General features: G+C 47.0%; 1 non-coding gene across 1 annotated transcript; it reads left to right on the top strand.

Moving 5' to 3' along the window:
• Nucleotides 1–3,350: 3,350 nt before the first annotated feature.
• TRNAE-UUC (transfer RNA glutamic acid (anticodon UUC)) lies at nucleotides 3,351–3,423 on the top strand. The gene has a single exon. It is a non-coding gene; the product is annotated as a tRNA-Glu (tRNA).
• Nucleotides 3,424–16,650: the final 13,227 nt, after the last annotated feature.

The following is a 16,650-nucleotide window of genomic DNA, read 5'->3' as shown; positions in this document are numbered from 1 at the left end:
CTCCTTGGAAGGAAAGTTATGACCAACCTAGACAGCATATTAAAAAGCAGAGATATTACTTTGCCAACAAACGTTCGTCTAGCCAAGGCTATGGTTTTTCCTGTGGTCATGTATGGATGTGAGAGTTGGACTGTGAAGAAAGCTGAGCACCGAAGAATTGATGCTTTTGAACTGTGGTGTTGGAGAAGACTCTTGAGAGTCCCTTGGACTGCAAGGAGATCCAACCAGTCCATTCTGAAGGAGATCAGTCCTGGGTGTTCTTTGGAAGGAATGATGTTAAAGCTGAAACTCCAGTACTTTGGCCACCTCAGGCGAAGAGCTGACTCATTGAAGGGGACTCTGATGCTGGGAGGGATTGGGGGCAGGAGGAGAAGGGGACGACAGAGGATGAGATGGCTGGATGGCATCACCGACTCGGTGAGCTTGAGTTTGAGTGAACTCCGGGAGATGGTGATGGACAGGGAGGCCTGGTATGCTGCAATTCATGTGGTTGCAAAGAGTTGGACACGACTGAGCCACTGAACTGAACTGAACTGAATTAACCTAATCAAGTGCAAACGGGTATGAGGGAAATTCTTGGGCTGATGGAAATGTTCTAAAATTGGACTGTGGTGATTGTCAGACAACTCCATAAATTTGTTAAAGATCATTGAATTGTACACTTATGATGAGTGAATGTAAAGGTATACAGGTCATGCCTCAACAAGATAGTTTAAAAATTTGAAAACATGAAACAGAGTGATTTAAAAATCCAACTGTAATCCAATTGACTCTATTTTTTTATGAAACATTTCTGCTGCTGAAGTGAATTTAGAATTTGGAATGAGTATGCAAATCTAATTGATAGATCTCCAAGAAGCCCAGTTTTAGGTACACAATGATATTTAAAGATATAAATATTCAGTAAACTCTGTTGTATCAATAGCAATTTACTATTTGCTATGCTTTGTTCGGTGCAAGCTGCGGCCCTTCTCAGGGGGTATTACTGTTCGATCTAAGTAATAATTAATTAAGAGCTCAACTCTGAGCTAGAAGCTAGCAGAAAGGCAAAGAAAGCCAAACACATGTCCCCCAAATGGCTTTGATTCTTCTAGCAAGTTTCCTAATTACCACTAATACCAACAGGTGCCGTGGGCTGGAAAATACTCACTTCCTGTCAAGAACAGCAATAAAATAGTTGCCCAGAAAAAGGAAAAACCCGTTAATTCTTATGTACTGGCAGTTGAAATGTGTGAGTATAAAAATCAGCTCATGCAATGAATCAACACTGATCATCATGACCACATAGGGAGGATGTTAGGGACTACCGAAATAACAAAATGAGGCGACTTCCCAGGAGGGCCAGTGGTTAGGGCTCTGTGCTTCCACTGCAAGGGGCACAGTTTTGATTCCCAGCTGGGGAACTAAGATCCTACAAGCCTCACGGCCAAAAAATAAATAAATAAATACAATTTTTTTAAAATGAAGAAAATGACTTGAGGGACAGATTTGCACTATCAGATATCAAGGTCATTTTGGAACACTAGTAAATTGGCATTTCAATAGAATAGACCAGGGAAACCAGAAACCAAAACATAACCACGTGATATTGTATCACAATGTAACAAAAAAGCAATATATTATACCACAACAATAAAATGAAGCATACCAAAAACTCAGGTAGAAAACAATTGAAAGTAAGTTCAGTAATTTTTTTCTATAAATGTCCAGATAGTAAATATTTGATGCTTTGTAGATCATATCAAACACTATAAAAAATGAAACGGCAGGCCACAAAACAGAAGTAAATATTTGTAACCTATATAACCAGTAAAGGATTAGAATGCAGAATATGTTACAAGTACTGACAAATCAACAAATCAACAAGAAAAAGACAAATGCGACAGAAAAATGGACAAACAGTGCAACAGTCTCTCCCCAGAAAAGGGAACCGCAAATGACCAACGATCGTAAGAAGAGACGATCAACGCCGTTAGTAACCAGGGAAATGGAAAATCAAGCCATAGCAAGATATCATTTTGTCTCTAGTTGATTGGCAGATGTAGAAAAGAATGTGAAATAAGCAGAACAATTATACGTGCTGGTAGAGGTATAAATTGGTTAAAAAGAAAGTAGAGTAAGATACCTTTTACATAAATTTAGCATACATTCCTAGGTTTCTGGTACTTCCCCAAGGCTCAGAAATTTGCCAGGGTCGCACAGCTAGTGAGAGATTCTAAATCCTTATTCCTTCCACTTGACCTTCATAAACATAAACACACACACACCCTGGAATCTTTCTCCAGGACTCCCAATCTCTTCCCCACCAAACTTCCCAAACTCTCTGCATCTGGGTCTTCCATTGGCCGGATGCACTGGTCACCTGTCTTGGTGTGGTTTAGTTGCTCAGTCATGTCCGACTCTTTGCAACCCCGTGGACTGTAGCCCACCAGGGTCCTCTGTCCATGGGATTCTCCAGGCAAGAATACAGGATTGGGTTGCCATTCCCTTCTCCAGGGGATCTTCCCAACCCAGGGATCAAACCCACATCTCCCGCATTGCAGGCGGATTCTTTATCATCTGAGCCACCAGGGAAGCCCCACTTGCCTTGGTATCTCTCTAGATACAGACCGCCCCCTTTCTTTAATCACATATCACCACCCAGTCTGAGCTCCAAACTTTGGGCTTCCAGTGTCAGCAGAGAGAAGGCACTCGGTATATATTTGTCAGCTGACCAGTCAGTATGTTCCCTGATGCCATTATGGAAGAGAGCGCTGGACTTGGCCACTTCCAACAGTTCTACATGAAATATCAAGTTCCTTGCCTTCCCACGTTCATGTTCAGGTGCTCTGATCCCTTCTGGTCAGCAGAAGGTCCTGAAGGTCAGCCTGGGTCTTGAAGCCTCAAAGCAGACCACACACCGGGCAGCCCAGAGACAATTTTCTTGTGAGCTTCAGTATAAACAGCCCAAGTGCCCAACACAAACCCTTTTTGTCACTCAGAAGGAAGAGCCCCTCCCCCTCCACAGAAGACCAGGTGGCTTCTTTTCAAATATGCTAGTTGCCCAGCTTCCAAATTTTCAGCCCGATTTTTGCCTGACTTGAAAATAAAGCCTTGACACTACGGGCTTGAATGGGAATGCTGGCATCACTGAGCATTGAGAACCAACCACTACTCCAGGAAAGGAAACACATGGAGAGGCAGCAGGTGGAGTCCCAACCTGTGCACAGTAGGGCCGCCTCTTTCCAGCCTGGCCATCTCGTGGCCACACAGACCCAGGTTCTGACCTGATGTCCACACTGTGGGCTTGCGGAAATGACATCCCATCTTCTTCTTGTTCTCTCTGGATAAACTGGAGCTAGTTTGGGAATTCCTTGGTGGCCCAGTGGTTAAGACTTGGCACTTTCACTGCCAAGGGCACAGGTTCAATCCCTGGTCAGGGAACTAAGATCCCATAAGCCACATAGTATGACCAAAAAAACAAAAAAGAAGCGAATTTAGTTTTGCCTCTTTCAGTTATGTTGGAGGGAGAGTCTGGACCCTGAGCTTGGGAGGAACCACTTCTGAAGTTCCACATAAGGCACATGCGTGTGGACCCAGGTCTGGATCCTGCCTACTTAACGTGCAATTTCTCTCTTGCCAGCCATCCGCTCTGAAAGGAGTGCACTCTGCACTTAAGACCACTTGTCCTGGGTGATGCTGAGAGCTGCCTCCCTAATCTGAGATCTGGGCCCTGATTCAAACATTAACAGCTCCGGCTGGATAGTAGCCTTAATGCGCTGCGTTGGTGGAGGCGGCTCCTCTGATTCTCACAGGAATGAGTGAGATACTTTTCCATGTTTTCATCTCCTTGGATGGAAATTTACCAGTGAGGTTGATGTGATTGTCCTTATTTTAGAAATGAGGATACTGAGCCTCAGAGAGGTTAAATCACCGTCATGAATTGACCCCAACTACGGTGTCAATTAAAAATCTAAGATCATGGCATCTGGCCCCATCACTTCATGGCAAATAGATGGGAAAACAAGGGAAACAATGGAACGTTTTATTTTCTTAGGCTGCAAAATCACTGCAGATGTTAACTTCAGCCATGAAATTCAAAGAGGCTTGCTCCTTGCGAGAAAAGCTATGACACACCTAGATAGAATATTAAAAAGCAGAGGCATCACTTTGCCAACAAAAATCCATATAGTCAAAGCTATGATTTTTCCAGTAGTCATGTGAGAGTTGGATCATGAAGATGGCTGAGCACCAAAGAAATCACGCTTTCAAACTATGGTGCTAGAGAAGACTCTTGAGAGTCCCTTGGACAGCAAGGAGATCAAACCAAAGTCAGTTCTAAAGGAAATGAATCCTCAATGTTCATTGGAAGGACTGATGCTGAAGCTCCAATACTTTGGCCACCTTATGCAAAGAGCTGAGTCAGTGGAAAAGATCCTGATGCTGGGAAAGACTGAGGGCAAGAGGAGAAGGGGACGACAGAGGGCAAGCTGGTTGATGGCATCACTGACTCAATGGACATGAGTTTGAGCAAACTCCAGTAGATGGTGAAGAACAGGAAAGCCTGGCATGCTGCAGTCAGTGAGGTCGCAAAGAGTCGGACACAACTAAGCAACTGAACAACGACAAAGTGTTAATAAGTGAGAGAGATAAGATTCAAAACCAACAGTGAGGGACTTCCCTGGTGGTCCAGTGGCTAAGACTCCATGTTCCCAATGCAGGGGTCTGGGTTTGATCCCTGGTCAGGGAACTAGATCCCACATGGTGCAACTAAGACCTTGGGCAGACAAATAAATTTTTTTTTTAAGTATTATGGGAGGGGATTCAGGACACACTGCTCCCAGTCATGGCACCTTGGCATCATGAATGCTTCCAGTTGCAGGCGTTTGAGCAAACGGCAGGTGCAGGAAGGTCACTACTCTTTTCCCTGACTCTTCTCCCTTGAGACGGGACATAAATACCTCAAGAGGCGTGCCCTCTGCAAACCCCAAGGAAGGGGGCAGCCTTATTTCCAAAGACAAAGGGACACCAAAAAGAACCCAAGAGAACAGGCCTGGCTGAGTTTCAACCAGTTTACAACACTTATTTGCCCTGCTTGACCTCCCCTATTAGATGATAAAGAATCTGCCTGCATTGTGGGAGACCCGGTTTTGATTCCTGGGTCAGGAAGATCCCCTGGAGAAGCGAATGGCAACCCACTCCAGTATTCTTTCCTGGAGAATTCTATGGACAGAGGAGCCTGGCGGGCTACAGTCCATGCGGTCACAAAGAGAGAAACACGACTGAGTGACTAACACTTTCACTTTTATTTCTACACGTCTGCCCGCTCCTCACCAAACCCAGCAGAGAAGCACTCAGGTCTGACTGTTTCTCCATATCTTCTTCCCCTTGTGAGGGCTCCCATGTCATGCATAAATGTGAGAAGTGGAACATTTCCTGCCATATCAGTAAACAAGGATGTCGCAGTCATCAGCGATTACAGACCTCCAGTGTGAACTGGTGAGCCCTGAGGACACTCTGGAAGGAAAGAATACCTGCCATCTAGCAGCCACCGGACTGCAGCCACTCCCTCTGGTGAGCCCCGAGGAAACTGAGGAGCTGAAAACAAGACACTGGCCCCAGATCGCTGAGGTGTGTATCAAAAGAATGATTTCAGTGAGCCCAGACTCCTGCATCTTCCCATACATAGAAAAGTGCTGAATTCTTTAACTTGGGATATCTGGTTTTCTTTAGTTAAGAATACTCTTTTGAGGTTCAGACTACCAGCCCTTTTTTGCAAAATTTCTATATAACCTGGCTCCCCTCACCTCTTTGGAGCAGTTTTCTCAGGGTCTACTTGAGATGCTGTCTGCTGGACAGCATCTGAATTGTCTCCTGAAAATTTCCACCAAATAAAACATAACTCTCCATTTTAAGGTTGTGACTATTCTTTTAAAAGATGTATTTTACTATTTATTTTATTTTTTGACTGTGGTGAGTCTTCACTGCGGCACCTGGGCTTTCTCTAGTTGTGGTGAGTAGGGGCTATTCTCTAGTTGCAGTGTGTGAATATTTTTTAAATCAACAGATGTGTATGCTTTTCTCCTGTTAATTTGTCTTTGTCAGTTTGATTTTCAGACCCAGCCAGGGACCCTAAGAGAGTTCAGAAATACTTTTTCCTTCTCTACAGATGCCACACTGTCCCACCCTCGCTACTCAGAGTGGCGTTCATGGACCAGCAGCATCCTCATCAGGGAATGGCCACCCACTCCAGTGTTCTTGCCTGGAGAATCCGCGTGGACAGAGGAGCCTGGTGGGCTACAGTCCATGGGGTCACAAAGAGTTGGGCATGACTGAGCAATTAACATTTACTTATTAAACTTTAATATCCATATTAGATATCATGTCATCCAGAGTTGGAGAAACATTAAACAGAATTTTGCAAACAGAAACCACCCCAGCTGGTTCAAGGAATTCATGACTGAATTCCTTTCTTATAAAAGAAGGAATTCCTTTCTCACAAAAGCAAAAGTATTCCTTCCCCATCCACAGCTCTGGTGCTGACCTCTGGGGAAAGATGGTGACCTGAACACCTACCTCTGATTCTCGACTTTCCTGAAACCCTTCTGAACACGGGGAAAAGATCACAAGGTTTTGGATGCTGGAAAGCATGTCAAAGCCAAACCCGGCAGTACAAAGAGCAAAGATTCTCCACCACTGACATTACAACACCCTCAAAATGCCCAGGAAAAGACTGGTCAGGCACTTCTCCAGGGCGGGGAGGGTTACAGGGTGTTGGATAAGGGATTAGGTCTGCAGGTTAGGGTTCCAGGAGCCACGGGAGAGGGGGTGCTGCCCTACTGCGGCCCCCAGTGGGCACAACACATGTCATTTCCCCACCGCTCAGTGCAGGATCCCTCTTAAGTTTGCTGATGGTCCCATCTGCTTTGTCCATAGACTAGACCTCCGGTTTCCTTACGGAACTGGAGAGGCCGTTGGAATGCGGGGGACCTGTAGAACTCCAAAACGTATGGCAAATCCATCTCTTTCTCTCCATGCCCACAACTACTGCCCTAGTTTCGGCTGCCATCACCTCCTGCCTCCTGACTGCCCATCCTACTTCATTCCCATTCTCCAGGGTCAGGCCCCTGTGTCACACCCTCTGGTTGTTTCCCACTGCCTCTTGGATAAAACAAAATCTTTCACCTGGCCTCCCAGGCCCAGGCTGACCCATCCCTTCCTCCAGCCTCTGGTTCGTCTTCCAGCCACCTGGTTACTCCTTCCCCCTTCTGCCCCTGGGCCTCTGCTCACAGCATCCTTCCTTCCATCCATCCTTGGTATTACAGGCTGAATGTTTGTAACCTTCCCAAAATCCACATGTTGAAGCCCCAGTCCCTAGGGTGACTGTATTTGGAGACAAGGCTATTATGAAGGTTATTCAAGTTACATGAGGTGAGATCATAAGGATGGGACGCTGATCCAATAGAATTCATGTCCATATAAAAAGAAAACACCACAGGCCACCAGGGTTCCCCCACCCCACCAGGTGAGGACACAGCAGGAAGACAGCCAGCCATCTATACCATGTACAGACTAGGAAAGGAGCCTTATCAAAAGCCAGATTGGCTAGAGCTCTCATCTCAAGAAAGCTGAGAAACAAATGTCTGTTGTCTATTCTGTTACGGTAGGGCTTCCCAGATGGCTTAGCAGTAATGAATCTGCCTGGCATGCAGGAGATGTGGGTTTGATCCCTGGGTCAGGAAGATGCCCTGGAGAAGGAAATGGCTCCCCACCCCAGTATTCTTGGCTGGGAAATCCCATGGACAAAGGAACCTGGCAGGCTACAGTCCATGGTGTCGCAAGAGTCGGATATGACTGAGTGACTGAGCACACACACACACACACACACACATACACTCACACGCACGCGCGCACGCGCACACACACACATTCTGTTATGGCAGCTCTAGCTGACAAATATACTCAATTAACCTCTATGCTTCAGCTCTCTACTTAAAGCACTTCTGATTCCCCACTCCTGTGCCACACTCCCATTTGGACAGGACCCCTGATTCTTAGTGTTGCAGCAGTGGTATTCTCCTTGGCAGTACTTTTCACAATAGCCTTAACTGATTGTGTAATTATCAGGGCTTCTCCACTAGCTCGTGCTTGCTCAAGGTGAAGACAGCATCTGGGTCATTCAGTGATGTAAACCTAGCATCTGGCACACAGGATCCAGAGCATAGTAGATGCTCTATAAATATTTTTAAGATGTCATCATGAGAGCTGTCCCTGAATTTGAAGAAATCTTCTGGAGCAGTTTTTAAAATTTTGTTTCTAATTCTACAACCTTATAGGAGAAAGGAAACCAGCCTTAGCGTTTGTATCATCCTTCTTACTTTGTAATACAGAACTCAGTTCAAATATATATATCAATTTTATGAACTTTATCAGCCAAAATACATATATTTATGTTGTAGTTGTTGGTGCTGTTGTAAAGTTTGTTTTTAATGTGGACTATTTTTAAAGTCTTTATTGAATTTGGTACAATATTGCTTGTTTTATGTTTTGGTTTAGGGGTCATGGGTCATGTGGGATCTTAGCTTCCCCACCAGGGATCAAACCGGCACCCCCTGCACTGAAAGGCCAAGTCTTAACCACCGGACCACCAGGGAAGTCTCAGTGCTGCCTTATCTTCTGCCAGCTTTACTGCATAGAAGGGATGCCAGGAAAATCCCCCAGTAGAACCGAGGCCTCCCAGGGAATGCTGTCTTATCACTTGGCTTTTTGCTTGTGGTTACCAGAACGTCCCTTCAAGCGCTTCAAACCCGTGGGCCTGGAGTTGTGTGCAAAATGGTGCAGAGTGTAACTGCGTGACGTCTGAATGTGGGTCAAATGCTAGCTCCGAGAGACCAGCCTGTGAGTGACCGTCAGGCTGCGATCTGAGGAGAGGACAGGTCCTCCGGGCAAGTGCGGGCTAGTCCTGGAGCGCCCAGCCTCTCTCCACAGAGCCGTGACTGCACTCAGCTAACCCCACAGAAAAAGCAGCTCTCCAGCCTCCCCCTGGCCTGAGCTGTTCTGTGTACAGCCTAGTATCTATTAACATGAGTGGGATCATCTATTGTCATAAACTAAATGTTTGACTCCCTCAAAATTCATAGTCACAAGGCTAAAGCCCTTATCCCCCATGCAATGGTCTTTGGAGGTGGGGCCTTTGGAGGTGGTAATTAGGTTTAGCTGAGGTCATGAGGATGGGATGCCCTCGCCATGGAGGCATTAGTGACCTTATAAGAAGAGACCAGGGACATTCCTGGTGGTCCATTGGCTATGACTCCACACTCCAGTGCAGGGGGCCTGGGTTCAATCCCTGGTCGGAGAACTAAATCTCACAAGACACATCTAAGACTTCTCATACCCAGGTGAAGGCCCCGCATGCTATAGATAACTAGGCCCAGTACAGCCGAATAAATAAATAAAAGTATTAAAAAGAAGAATAAGAAGAGACCAGAGCCCCCTGTCTCTAGGCACAAGGAGGGTATAGGATGAAGACAGCTGTCTGCAAGGCAGGAAGAGGGCCCTGACAGGGAGCCGAACTCAGCTCCTGGTTTTGGACTTCCCAGTCTCCAGGACCATGAGAAATCAACTTCCGTTGTTTTCGCTGCCCAGTCTGAAGTACTTTGTCATAGCAGCCCAAACATATTAAGGCCCCGTCCAGCCACCCCTGGACAGCCCGCACTGTATTCTCTCTGGTCTGGAGATGCCTTACTTCCTCCCAGAGTCTCCATGTAAGGCAGTTACTGAGTTTACATTTTGTTTTTTCATTTATTTTTTATTCTTTAAAATTCCGGCAGCGCTGGGTCCTCGTTGCAGCTCGCAGGCTTCTCTAGTTGTGGTACGTGGGCTCCAGAGCACGGCTCAGCCCTTGCAACGCACGGGCTTAGTTGCCTTGCAGTGTGTGGGATCTTAGTTCTCCAGCCAGGGATCAAACCCATGTCCCCTGCATGGGAAGGTAGAGTCTTAGCCACTGGACCACCAGGGAAGTCCCTGAGTTTACTTTTGTTTGACTCCTACCTGGGGACACCGTCTGTGTAAAGACTCAGTTTGAAGAAAGTACCTGCCCTTAATCTCACTCGATAAACTAGAAAATTAGTCTTTAGGGAAAATGTTACCTAACAACCTTCGTAAGCACAGAGACAGACAGAGGTCACCCTTTGCACCGTTTTTAATGCCTGCGTGTCCTACTGATTTCTCACAGGTGACTGCTGCTGCTGCTGCTGCTGAGTCGCTTCAGTTGTGTCCGACTCTGTGCGACCCCATAGACAGCAGCCCACAAGGCTCCCCTGTCCCTGGGATTCTCCAGGCAAGAACACTGGAGTGGGTTGCCATTTCCTTCTCCAGTGCATGAAAGTGAAAAGTGAAAGTGAAGTTGCTCAGTCGTGTCCGACTCTTAGCACCACATGGACTGCAGCCTACCAGGCTCCTCTGTCCATGGAATTTTCCAGGCAAGAGTACTGGAGTGGAGTGCCATTGCCTTCTCCGCACAGGGGACTGAGTCATTCCCTAATATTGGTCCAAATCTTCTGAACATTTTTATACTGGTCACTTTATTCTAACTTTCAGATTGTTCTCCTGGTTCAAGCATTTGAGTTATTTTATGGCTCTTCTATGAAGCCACATGGCTTCACAAAGCCACAGCTTTACGCAGGGTATCAGCCATGCACAGAAGCCCCCAGGCAGACATCCTAGGTCTCTTTATTTTATCTCTTTATCTCTCTTTATTTTAGCCAGTTTATTAGGTACCTAATGGGCCCTTAGCTTTTCTATGTTTATTTTCTTTCTGGGAAGAGTCATGTTGAGATGGACAAAAGGCCAGCGCTCAGAAAATCAGTTACTGTTCCGCCAACAATCAGAAACCTGTGCCTGAAGACCTGAAGGTCTGGTGCTGACACAGCACGGTCCCATTCTCACATCCACAAGGGGGTTATTTTTAACAGTAGTGATGCTTCAGGGGACATAAGGGGACACACAGTGAAAGGGAAAGCAGACAAGTGAACAGATAAGCAGAGCATTTCCTTTGACAGAAGGGCCTCCTCCAGTCACAGTGCTCGTCGAAGGCCATCTAGTGGATCCACGTGGGAAAAATGCTCAGCGCTCAGAGGAGACCAGGGCCCTGGCTGCCCAGGGAGGCGAGCGGGCCCTTCAGGACTCCGAGTCCGATTGCTTCTCGGGAGGAAGAGCGGTCGGTCGCCTCGACTCCCATCGGCTCCTGTGTCCTGTCATTTCACATTTCTTGGGGAAGGTGATGGGCCTGACGTGCATGTGTGAAGACCAGAAAGGGATGAAAAATAGTCATTATATCTACTAAACTGTGGGCTTCTCTGGTGGTTCAGATGGTAAAGAATCTGACTGCAATGCAGGAGACCCGGGTTTGATCCCTGGGTCTGGAAGATCCCTGGAGAAGGGAATGGCAACCCACTCCAGTGTCATTGCCTGGAGAATCCCATGGACAGAGGAGCCTGGCGGGCTACGGTCTATGGAGTCACAAAGAGTCAAACACAATGGAGCAACTAATACGTTCACTTTTTCTACTACACCGCACAAAGCTGGGGCCTCGGTTAAAGGTATGGACCTCTAACACATACACAAAAGCAATCCATGATTCCCATAAACAGAGATGCCAGTGTTGCAGGGTTTTACTCATTCACCAAATATTACTTGAGTTCCCAGTATGTGGGCATTACCCTGTGCATTGATAGCTTTGACCTGATGTCTAAAGGAAGGAAAAGGCTTCACCCATGTAAAATTAGCTAAAGGGAAAAGGCAGTGAAATGTCACTATGCAACAGAGAATCGGGGAAGAAGCTTCCATGGGGAGGTGGGATTATTTTCCTCCTTGGGTTTATTTTTGGTTATAGTTAAACGAAATAATACACACTTAACGAAACTTGAAAAAGGCAGATGGGAACTTTCCCCTCATTTCCCATGTACTTCCAGTCTCAGCAGGAAACCTCTATTTAGGGTTCACTCCTATAATTCCTGGAAGTTTTAAACTGGGCCTTAAAGGATGAAAAGGATCGGTCAATGGGAGGAAATGGGAGAGGGACAGGAGAGTGGGACACTTTGGAAGGGAAAGGGTTAATTCCAGGTGAGCACTCAGCTGCGTTCTCATTGCGATATATGAATTTTCTGATAGTCTCAGGCCCCGTGAGTTTCTGATAGTACTTATAATTTAAAAAAAAAAAAAGGAGAGAGATAGAGAAGAAAAAGAACTAGTTAATTCATTCCAGATACCTGGCTTTTTTCAAATTCCCCAGATATTTTTTTTCTCCTTTGGTGTGACCACAAAGTGAACCCAAGAGTATGAATCATCAGCCTTCATCTCATGAATGTTTTATTCCAAGAACTTTCAGAACTTTTTATATTGCATTCAAATCCTCAGGCAACTCAGTATTCTGCTCTTGCTGGCCTTGGAAGGAAGGGCTGTGTTTATTTTTAAGTGTGGGGGTGCCGGCTCTGCAGCAGTTAAGTTAGGATTTAGCTCCCAAGTCAGCTGAGTTGGAGTGGGAGCAGCCTCACTCTCTGCAGACCTCCTGTGCTGGTCTTGGTGCCCTTCCTCTGGACAACTGCACCCACCTCTGCCAGAAGATTTAGCAATCCACAGCAAATTGCTGCGAATTATTGGGCTACGTCTCTTGGACAGCCAGGAAGTCAAACCAGTCAATTCCAAAGGAAATCAACCCTGAATATTTATTGGAAGGACTGATGCTGAAGCTGAAGCTCCAATACTTCGGCCACCTCATGCAAAGAACCCATTCATTGGAAATAAGACTCTGATGCTGGAAAAGACTGAGGGTGGGAGGAGAAGGGGGCAACAGAGGATGAGATGGTTGGATGGCATCACTGACTCAATGGACTCGAGTTTGAGTAAATTCCGGGAGATGGTGAAAGAAAGGGAAGCCTGAAAACAGTCGGACATGACTAAGCAACTGAACAACAACAAATGCAGCCCATAATATCCAGGCAGCCAGTCTGCTCCCTGTGATGGGCTCAGTGCCTCAGACCTCCGACATTTGCAGAAGGAATATATGAATAATGATCAAAGAAATTCTCTATCCAGGAAGCGGCCAATGCATCAGCTACCAGCCATGTGTGATAAAGTGCCAGCTCACCCACAGCTGGGCACTCTCCCCAGGCAGGAAGTTGGACTTAGCCTCCCTGGTGGGTGTCCCAGCTCACTCACCCTGGAGGAGACTTAGAACTTTCCAGGCTTCAATGGCCCTGTGCAGGACACACCCTCCCTGAGCCTCTCCCGGCCACCACTTCTCCAGTCAGCGGTGACCACAGTCAGGGTGTCCCACAAAATCCTTGTTAGCATACTTCCTGGGGGGTGTCACCCCACGGTCTGTGCTTCCCTTCTCCACTCCCTCCCAACCTTCAGAGGGAGCCAGCCCGCAGTCAAGAGCGCGGACAGCCGAGCACAGTGGACCGCCTAGCATCTGAGTCCGCCCAGACCCTGTGCCACTGACCTCTTGGCCCACATTTCCTGTCTCTTTTCCTTAACTCTTTAGGCCCTGGATTCCTACTCAGTGTCCTCAGGTTCTCTGGGTTACTAGCTGCTGCTACCAGAACAATCCTTCTAAAACTGCTGGAGACCCAACAATGGGGGAAAGGGGTATTGGAGGGGCATGGAGGAAGGCGAGGGTGTGACAAATCGGGAGAGTAGCGTTGACATATATACACACCATGTGTAAGATAGACAGCTAGCGGGAACCTGCTATATAACACAGGGGGCTCAGCCTGGGACTCTGTGATGACCTAGAGGGGTGGGGTGGGGGAGCGGAGGGAGGGAGGCTCAAGAGGGAGGGAATATATGTATACGTATAGCTGATTCACACTGTTGTACACCAGAAACTAACACAACATTGTAAAGCAATTATATCCCCCCCAAAACAACTGGGGTCCTTCCCTGGTGGTCCAGTGGTTAAGAATCCGCCTTGCAATGCAGGGGACGGGGGTTTGATCCTTGGTCGAGGAACTGAGATCTCACATGCCACGGAGCAACTAAGCCCACACGCTACAACTACGGAGCCGGAGCAACACCACTAGAGAGTCTGCATGATGCAAAGAAGATTCCATGTGCCACAACAAAGACGGGACACAGCCAAATAAACAAGTATTTTTTTTTAAAAATGCTGGCGACCCACAAGAGTAAGGGCTCATTTCCTGCTCATGTTACACGCCCACTCTGGCCTGGTGGAGGAACCCAGCTCACTAGAATTATTAAGGGACCCGGGTAGATGGAAGCTCCCAAAGCTTCCTGCCATAGTTCATTGGCCAAACCAGCCACACAGCTGATCCTCATCCCATTGGGAGTGAAGGATGGTCCTGCCATGTTCCAGGAAGACAGCAGAACTGGATGGATTATCTCAGGGCTTTGGAGCCCGGCTCCCAGATTCGCCTTCTTCCGACAGTGTGGTTGGACTTGTTTGTCAGCCAGGCTGACCTTGGCCGTTCCACCCGGCTCTCAGCATTGCTTGCTCCTTGCTCCAATCCACCCACAGTTGCAGGGGAATAAATCTCTCTGGCTGAGGAATCCCGACCACTACTTCCTGCCAGAGGAAGGAACTGATCATCGTTCATGGGAGATCAGAGTGGTGTTATTAAACAAGATTCCCAGAGCGCTTCCAAACACCTTCTCAGCCAGAAATTTTCAAGTAGCCAGCCAAGGAAGGTCCACCAACGTTCCTTAAGCCCATTTTCTGTGCCAAGTACTCTGGGAGATGCTGGGGTTACACCTACCGACCACACGCCATCCCTGCTGTGAAAGGACTAGTGTGCCAACAAGCAGATTCAAAAATATCCCAAGCAAGTCTTACCTCATTTACTACACCAGAACCACAGCAGGTAGGGATGGGCCAAGGGAGGCATCTGAAGGGAATGAATCAGAAATCCAGCATCAGTGGGGTCAGCTGTGCCCAGAAAAGAAGCCTCCAGTGGGGTGCAGAGGGCTTAGCCACGCACTTGTCTATGGCAGAGGAGTCGTGTCAGGAAACCATGTTATCGCCCACACTCAGGCAGGACAAACAGAACATAAAATTGTTGCTTCCAGCAATCCAAGGCTTTGTATTTTAATGATGTGTCTAGTGGCCTCAGCAGGGACTTGACTTTCAGCTACTCCACTCACAGGCCCGCCACTCTCTGGGTTGCTTTGTCATCTGTAAAGTGAAGTTATTGTGAGGATTAAATGAGATACTCTATATTAGCAGTCTGCAACCTTTTTGGCACCGGGGACCGTGGGAGACAATTTTTCCACAGACTGGGGAGGGGGGGCAAGGGATGGTTTCAGGATGACTCATGCCTGTTACATTTATTGTGTACTTTATTTGTATTATTATTACATTGTGATATATAATGAAATAATTATACAACTCACTATAATTTTTTTTTATAAAGGAGGAAAAGGTTTACCTGAGAATTAGTCCCTTGTGATAATGAACAAGATCACAGTTTCATAGCAACTGAATAAAAGAATTAGATCATCAGGCATTAGATACTCATCAGGAGCACACGACCTAGACCCCCACAGATCCCTACTGTGCACTTCCCAGTAGCATTCAAGCTCCTAAGAGAATCTAATGCCTCTAAGATTCTAAGAGAATCTGATCTGACACGGGGTGGAGCTCAGGCAGTAATGCAAGCCATGGGAAGCGGCTGTAAATACAGATGAAGTTTCACTCACTCACCTCCTGCTCTGCAGCCTGGTTCCTGATAGCCCATGGACCAGTACCAGTCCACGACCTGGGGGGTGCAGCGCCTTGCCATATACAAAGTACTGACTGCAGTACCAGGAAATGGTGGCCTCTGCTAATATCCCTGGAAGCAGGTCCAAGCACCTGCAGTGGGCACCCAACCCATGTGACATCCAGAGAGAGGGATTTATCCCCCTCCCTCTTACAATAAAACATCTTTCAGTAGTAATTAAGAAATGGAATAAATAATAATAATAGCCGGAAAAACACAGTAAAGTGTCCCTTTAACTGAACTTTATAGGTAATAATGACAGCGAAACATTAAATATGAAGGAAACACCCTGTTCAACAAAGGAAATAAATTTCCAGTACGACAAAGGAAAGGAGCAACAGAATAGCACTTTCTAGTTACATGGGCCTCCCTAATGGCTCACTGGGTAAAGAACCCACCTGCAATGCAGGAGATAGGAGACCAGGGTTTGATCTCTGGGTGAGGAAGATCCCCTGGAGAAGGAAATGGCAACCCACTCCAGTGTTCTTGCCTGAAAGGATCCCACGGACAGAGGAGCCTGGCAGGTGGAATTTTTTTATAAAGGAGAAAAAGTTATACCTAAACATTAGTCTCCCACGGTAACGAATAATACTAGAGTTTCATAGCAATGGAATAAAAAGGAAAGCAAAGGACTTCCCTGGTGGCTCAGTGGTGAAGAACTCATCTGCCGATGCAAGAGACAGGGATTCAAACCCTGGTGTGGGAGAATCCCACATGCCACAGAGCAGCTGGGTCCATGGGCCACAACTACTGGGCCTGTGCCCTCGAGCCCAGGAGCTGCAACACTGACCTACACGCTGCAACTACCGAAGTCTGCTCGCCCTCGAGCCCGTGCTCTGCGACAAGAGAAGCCGCCGCAACGAGAAGGCTGCACGCCGCAGCTAGAGAGTGG

Source organism: Bos javanicus, chromosome 11 (genome assembly GCF_032452875.1).
Source record: "Bos javanicus breed banteng chromosome 11, ARS-OSU_banteng_1.0, whole genome shotgun sequence".
Taxonomy (NCBI): domain Eukaryota; kingdom Metazoa; phylum Chordata; class Mammalia; order Artiodactyla; family Bovidae; genus Bos; species Bos javanicus.
The sequence above is the reverse complement of the archived record's forward strand: the minus strand, read 5'-3'. Positions and strand labels throughout refer to the sequence as shown.